The following is an 8531-nucleotide window of genomic DNA, read 5'->3' as shown; positions in this document are numbered from 1 at the left end:
AGAAGGAGAGGAAGAAGGAAGAAGTAACACTCTATTTCTTAGTGACACATGTCATTTATAGATAGTTACAATCTATTTCAATGTGTTTACTGCTGACAGATTAAAGTGAATCATACCTATGTCTGTTACTGCCAGATTTAAGTGAAACAAAAATCTCATCTTACTTTCAGATTTAACTGAATCGTACCTATGTCTGGTTATATGCTCTATTTCTTAGTGACACATGTCATTTCATTTATATATATAGTTATGCTCTATTTCGATTGGGACTGAATCATCTTAGTGACAGATTAAAGTGAATCTTACCTATGTATGTTACTGACAGATTTAACTAAATCGTTCTTCCCCTCTATACTATGTCTCTCTAACTATCAGATTTTAACCTGAACAAACACTAGTTTCACAATAGTTACTCAATTTATACTAATCTCAGATCAGTGATTTTGTTAGTCTGACTAAAATCGCATAACTATTAACTGAACTGAACTATTAATAGGCACAACTACAAAAGGCATAACTATTAACTGATTTTAACCTGAACAAACACTAGTTTCACAATAGTTACTCAATTTATACTAATCTCAGATCAGTGATTTTGTTAGTCTGACTAAAATCGCATAACTATTACAGTTTTCATTCAAATCAGCCTTCAATTCAATTCAATTAGTTTATTTCCACTTGGCATACAATACATGTACATATTTATATTTGATATTCAACAAAATAAGAATCGCATTTTTACAAAAACAGTAGAAAGAACATATTGATTGAGTGGAATTCCCCCAGTAAGACTATGCGTCTGAGATTGGGGGAAAGTTCCTGCAAGCAGTATTATGCAATAAGTAGTTATAATTATGGTATTATATTTACTATAAATTACAATATGTGTAATTAAAATTACACAACTAAGATTCAGATAACAGTGGGTGAATTATAAGTGATAACATAATATTATAGTGTTGGGTGTAGCTTGATATCTAGAGTGGGAGAGCAAGAGGACCCAAAAACCGGAGGTAATTTATTGTTTTATAAGCCTCTATTATGTTTTGAAACTCTAAATACTTGAACGTAAGGTATGAGTGTATAAATGAATTTAGCATTTCGAAAATTAATGTATAAAGTTATTCTCCAATGCATTTTCTCTTCCTAGGTGTAAGGTGAGTGAATTAATGTGTATTAATGTATAAAGTTATTCCCCAATGCATTTACTCTTCCTAGGTGTAAGGTGAGTGAATCAGCCTCTCAGCTCCAATCCAGCCTATGCTGAAGAGCCATTTCTTCAACGAGCTTTTAAAAATTACATTGCTGCTGCTCTCGGCCTCCCTCACATTATGTGGAACATTCCTGTGTAAAATCTGAGCTAAATAGTATGGTGATTTGAGTTCAGTTCCATGTATCAATCTAGGTATATAATATCCATGGTTGTTCCTATGTCGTGTTTGATAATTATGTTCGATATTGATGAATAGATCTGCTTTATGTTACCTAATATAACTGAGTAATTTTTTGATGTATAGTTGTCTGATGTTGAGCACAGGGAAATCCGAGAACAGCAGCGCTGTGGGGTATCTTGATTCCTTTTTCAAAATTGTTTTTAAAATTGTTCTCTGGGTGACAACAAGAGGTTCAAGACCTGCAGATGACACTCCCCCCCAAACAATAATGCCATACTCCAATACTGACTGTGCATAGGCATGATAGATCCTCCTGCACAGTCTGATATTCAGCACATGGCTCAATTGGGAAAACCCATACAACAATCTTCTCAGTCTGTGTTTTAAACACTGAATATGGGGAACCCAACTCAGACGATAATCAAACATGACCCCAAGATACTTATACTGGTCCACTCTATTAATAGATCCACAAGAGCAGGTTGATGATCCTATATTTCTAAAGGAGTGCATCTTCATTTGCCTTGAGCCTGGGTCTGGTTGATTCCTGGTCACAATGGGCATATATTTGGTTTTGCTCAAGTTTACTGATAGACTATTGTGGTCAAACCAATTTTTAATTTTTGATAGGTCAGAACAGGCATTCTCATAGGCTTCTTCCCACTCTCTACCTGCTGAAATAACAATTGTATCATCAGCAAATAGGAGTACTTTGCTTCTTGTGATCAGTTGGGAAATGTTGTTAATGTAAATCAGGAACAATATTGGGCCCAGGGTGCTGCCCTGAATGACACCGTATTCAACACTATCCCTCTCACTGAATTCCCCTTCAATCTGCACAAATTGTAAACGCTTGTCAAAGTAACTAATGAACCAATGGAGTGCAGAGTTTTTAATTCCCACAGCTTCAAGTTTTTTCAATAGCTTTCCCCTATCGACCGAATCAAATGCTTTAGCCAAGTCAAGGAAAGAAATAATTACTTTATTTTTGGATTTTATTGATTCTATTACGTATCTAGTTACCTCAAAAAGGGCATCATTAGTATTTTTGGATTTTTGAAAGCCATATTGGTTCTTTGATAGAATACCGTATCATTACTTGTCAAGTATTCCATCAATTGTACTTGACACACTTCTCAATAATTTTTGAAACAGAAGCTAAAAGGGAAATCGGTCTGTAATTTGTGAGTTCGATTTTGGGGCCGGATTTGTGGATTGGTATAATTTTTGCAATTTTCAGGTTCTCTGGAAACTGCCCCAAATGAAGGCTCAAATTAACAATGTGATGGATGGGATATATTAATGAATGTATGCTATCTTTAATGATTTTAGTTGGGATAAGGTCGTACCCAGGTGCACTCCTGCCTTTAAGACTATTTATTACATTTGCAACTTCTTCAAGTGTTACAATCTTAAACTCAAATACTGAATCAACACCACAATCATTATCATTAATTTCCGGTTCTCCGATTGGGTTCAATGATGTGGCTAGTGAGGTTCCAACTGAGGTAAAATATTTATTGAAATTTTTACAAATAACATTGATATTTAGATTCAGGTTTCCGTTTAACTGAGGCCTGGCAACAAGCATGGTCAGCAAAGCAGAACATTGACATCCCATTTGTAGCCAAAAGGCCCCCAGGCTTCAATTTGCCTCGTAAAACATGGTCGGCATAGGGTACGAACTCATCATGGTAGATGTGCCTATCTGATGCATAAGTGGGGGAAGGCTGACTCCCCTTTCTGTGAGTGTGGAGCCGTCCAGACTGTGAGACACATCTTGGAGGAGTGCCCCAGATCAGCATACACGGGTGCACATGAAGATTTCCTGGTGGCTAAACCAGCATCAATAGCCTACTTAAATACCCTGGAAGCATGCCTCTAATTTCCAGGTCAAAAGTGACTAAGATATTTTCATTCATTTTATATATGAATTTTCTATTGTTTCCTTTTTTTAGAATTTTGTGATTATAAATGTGTTGTGTATGCTGCCATACGCTAAATAAATCAAATCTCCAATGATCTCATTAGTGATCACACTCAACTTATCAGGAAGAAAGAATCTCCTCACTTTGTTGCTAATGTAAATTTGTTGCTGACATTTTCAGGCTAATGTAAATCTTAAAATGAATTGAAAATCATCCTTCCCCTCGTACTATGACTTGTCATCCTATCAAATGCTTAGTGAAAATGATCTAGCAATTCAAGTAATACTGACAGATTAGAGTGAATCAATCTCAGCCTAGCTGAGGGAATTTTTTGTAAGCTTCTCTCTATTATCCTTCTCACTCCCCATTCAGTTGATAACCTATCAAAACTCCAACATAAATGGAACATCTGTGGACTCTTTCCTATCTCTCTCTCCTCTTCACTCTATATTGTCAGTATAAGTTGAATGGAAGATTATAAGGAATGCAGACAGACACAATCTCACACCCTCAATCTTTCCCTTCAACCAAAATAGGTTCCAGAGCTCTAGCAATTCAACTTATATACTGACAGAATAGAGTGAATGGGCGGGGAAAGGAGGCAAGTCGAAGTTCCTCTTCCTTCTTCTTTGTGGCTCAGCTGGCGTGAACAGCACCTCCTGGTGCTTCTGACGGCTTGAAGGTCGCTCTCTTCTCTGATGACACCACTTTGATGCAATTTTGTATCGGCCTTATGGCCTCGGTTCCGCTCCAGTGAAGTAGGAAAAGGAAGGACAGACAGGATAGGGACGGCAGACACGGTCCGCTGTGCCCTGGGAGAAGAAGAATAGGACGGCAGACAACGGTCCGCTGTGCCCTGGGGAGAAGGAAGGACAGGGACGGCAGACAACGGTCCGCTGTGCCCTGGGGAAATGGGAGGACAGGGACGGCAGACAACGGTCCGCTGTGCCCTAGGGAGATGGAAGGACAGGGACGGCAGACAACGGTCCGCTGTGCCCTGGGGAAATGGAAGGACAGGGACGGCAGACAACGGTCCGCTGTGCCCTAGGGAGATGGGAGGACAGGGACGGCAGACAACGGTCCGCTGTGCCCTAGGGAGATGGGAGGACAGGGACGGCAGACAACGGTCCGCTGTGCCCTAGGGAGATGGGAGGACAGGGACGGCAGACAACGGTCCGCTGTGCCCTGGGGAGATGGAAGGACAGGGACGGCAGACAACGGTCCCCTGTGCCCTGGGGAGATGGAAGGACAGGGACGGCAGACAACGGTCCGCTGTGCCCTGGGGAAATGGGAGGACAGGGATGGCAGACAACGGTCCGCTGTGCCCTAGGGAGATGGGAGGACAGGGACGGCAGACAACGGTCCGCTGTGCCCTAGGGAGATGGAAGGTTAGGGACGTACGGCAGCCAACGGGCCGCTGTACCAGGACAGGAGTTCGGGGACGTACGGCAGCCAACGGGCCGCTGTACAAGGAGCAGGAAGGTTGTGAGCGGAATGCTCTGGTCTGGGGCTCGTCCGGCCTTTAAATACTCCCCCAAAGTGGAGGGGATGGAGTTGTGCCGCCGCCAGAGGCGGTGGAAATCGTCTCGATGCGCGGAAGATGGTGCGCCATCGGTACCTTCCTTATCTCCGCGGTCGGCGCAGCGTTGCTGATAGCTGAGCGTCTTTCTTCAATATTATTAATTATTTAACAATATTTTCCGTCACAATTTTACTTTGTGACACCCCACTCTTACTTGGGGGGGGGGGGGGTCGGAGCCCTCTATGGCACCACCTTCAAAGGCGTGAGCCATCTAGGCATCACCTTAAGAGGTGTACACCTCCCAGGCATCACCTTTAGAGGTGTATGCCACTCACTATGAGCATCATCTACACCCGGTCCACCAGGTACATATTTACATCGTCCATCTGGAAATTGGACTTTTATGCGTGGCTTGCCAGCCCGTTTACGCTTACCAGGTGTTGAGACTCGGTGACACCACACTGGATCCTTATTCCTTGAGAGTCCTGGTTTGGGATCCTGGGACTGTGAGACTACCTCTTTGACAGTCAAAGACTGTGTTTGCTCTTCTACATCCGTATCAGTTGAGGAGGGTATTGACTCCTCCACATCCATGACAGTAGGGGGTGGTGTTGTCTCGTTCACATCCCTCTCGGATTCACCACTTGTGTTGGTGGCTGGGGCATGAATCGTGGCCTGGCGTTCACAGTCAGTCATCTCATTCCTGTGATCCATCACTATTTTGCCCCAGGATGCTTGCCCTGGAATATATGACGATTCCGCCCTGGCATCAATCAAAGCATTGAGTTCAACTCCATTCAAACCAACCTGCATGAATATCCTTTTGTCGCGATCCTTGTTGTCCTGAGATTCGGATTGTACAGCTGATATTGTTGGGACTACTGTTGTCTTAGTCCCCAATAAGAGAGATCGCGACATTATTAGCGGACTTGTAGGATTCAGTTGGAGAGGATCCCACTCTACCTCTCTCGTGAATGTGTGAATATTCACCCTGTTTTCACGCATAAATTCCATGCCTAATAGCAACTCTTGTCCAAGTCCTTCCATTATAGACGCCACTAGTGGAACTGTGATTTGTCCTATAGTTACATTAGTTGTCAGCTTCCCATTTAATGGGGTAGATCGTCCATCAGCTAATATTGCGTGGTGATGAGTTGGTACCTTCCTTATCATCCCTATTTTTTGGAGAACTTCATAAACCTCATTACTCATATAATTAGCTTCAGCGCCACTATCTAGCAATGCCCGACACTTTTTACCACCAATTGTCACAGTAATGAATAGTCTGTTGTCACTTGATGACTCTTCAATCACAGGAATCCCGTGTGCTGTTCGCATCACTGCTGTCTTGTTCGGAGTTTTATTCTCCTTCTGCACATCACAGACACATTACAGTGCTCTCTTTCCGCTCCTTTTAAATGGTGGGATATCGGGACAGTGTGATCTCCAGTGCCCCGGTCTCTTGTATTGCCCACACATGGGTTCAGACTCACTAAGAGATGGTCTGTTACTAGTAGGGGTTATAACTGTCTCAACCTTGAGCCTTGTAATCTTTTTCGTGTCCTCAATCATGTGAACTCTCGAATTCTGTCTATTCTGTTTCTCCTCTGCTTTTATTGTTCATACTCCCTCGCGAATTTTTCCAATTCGTTGATACTATGAACATCTGATTGTCGAATATACAATTTGTACCGTGGGAGGAGATTCTTATACACTCTCTGTAATTTATTCTCGTCTGTAAAACCTCCTCTACGCCTCATGAGTGTCAGTACATCTTCGAGAAATTCGTCAAACGATTCACCTTCCTTTTGCTTCCTTGTCTGAATAAGATTCTCGAGGTCCTCCTCATAGGTAAGTGGGTAGTAGCGTGATCTGAAATCTGTCACAAAATTGTCCCATGATTTCCACTGGTCACGACGATTACGCATCCATAGAGTAGCTTTACCAACTAGTAACTCAGGTAGCGCGACTAGTAGTTGGTTGCCAGTGAGCCCATAAGCTTGTTGTAGCTCGTCTAGCCTTTCTAAGAAGCTGGGAGCATCTGATTGGCCATCGAATGACAGTCTCCAGCTTCTTACTTGTCACATACCGCCCCTGGGTCCATGAGGGGGTTTGTGTGAATGTTGGTTCCAACTTCAGCATGAGTACCTGTTGCTGAGTGTCCGGTCTCCCCACTGCTTCTGCTCATTATACCAGGTCTAGGGCTGGGATAACGTACAGTCATCTTCTTATGTTGTTCTACTAACAACTTTCTCAACTCAGCAAGTGTTCCAGATGACACTATGCCCCAATCTTGTAGAAGATTGAATGCCTCATCCTTTTTCAATCTATAGATCCAGGAAACTCTGGGGTCGGCTATCACCTCGGGGTTTATGTCCTCGACCGACTGATCCTCTGTCAGCTCCTGGTGTTGAACATCTGAATCAGACTCTCCCTGTTCACTCATGATTCTTACTTCGTTGCCTCGTGCTCCACGTTGGGCGCCAATCTATCACGTACACCCTGAGTAGCTTCAGAGGTGGGTGATTGATACCCAGGTGTTGCTCCTGGATGACTTCGCTCAGTCGTAATGTGGGCGGGGAAAGGAGGCAAGTCGAAGTTCCTCTTCCTTCTTCTTTGTGGCTCAGCTGGCGTGAACAGCACCTCCTGGTGCTTCTGACGGCTTGAAGGTCGCTCTCTTCTCTGATGACACCACTTTGATGCAATTTTGTATCGGCCTTATGGCCTCGGTTCCGCTCCAGTGAAGTAGGAAAAGGAAGGACAGACAGGATAGGGACGGCAGACAACGGTCCGCTGTGCCCTGGGGAGAAGGAAGAATAGGGACGGCAGACAACGGTCCACTGTGCCCTGGGGAGAAGGAAGAGTAGGGACGGCAGACAACGGTCCGCTGTGCCCTGGGGAGAAGGAAAGGGACGGCAGACAACGGTCCGCTGTGCCCTGGGGGAATGGAAGGACAGGGACGGCAGACAACGGTCCGCTGTGCCCTAGGGAGATGGGAGGACAGGGACGGCAGACAACGGTCCGCTGTGCCCTAGGGAGATGGGAGGACAGGGACGGCAGACACTCTTTACCTCTCTCTCAATGATTAGCTGTCTCTCTCTCTCTCTACAAAAATTTCCCCTATCTCTCTCAATGATTAGCTGTCTCCCTTCCCCTTATAACTCTTTATCATGAATCTCTAAGATATAAGAAGCCAATTGAAATAATACTGACAATATAGAGTGAATCGAAAATTAAATCATCTAATGTGCTTCACTTGATACTTGTCAGTCTATTGAATGGATAGTAAGTATGCTGTAGCAATTCATTTATACTGACAATATAGAATGGATCAATCTAAGCCTAGCTGAGGGAATTTTTTGTAAGCTTCTCTCTATTATCATCCTTCTCACTCCCCATTCAGTTGATAACTTATCAAAACTCCAACATAAATGGAACATCTGTGGACTCTTTCCTATCTATCTCTCTCCTCTTCACTCTATATTGTTAGTATAAGTTGAATGGAAGATTATAAGGAATGCAGACAGACACAATCTCACACCCTCAATCTTTCCTTCAACCAAAATAGGTCCCAGAGCTCTAGCAATTCAACTTATACTGACAGAATAGAGTGAATCAATCTAAGCCTATGTTGACTCATGAGAGAAGCAATCCCAGACTACTATAGATAAGAAACTCTTTTGTAGC

Source organism: Nilaparvata lugens, chromosome 1 (genome assembly GCF_014356525.2).
Source record: "Nilaparvata lugens isolate BPH chromosome 1, ASM1435652v1, whole genome shotgun sequence".
Lineage (NCBI taxonomy): Eukaryota > Metazoa > Arthropoda > Insecta > Hemiptera > Delphacidae > Nilaparvata > Nilaparvata lugens.
This window is presented reverse-complemented; position numbering follows the sequence as displayed.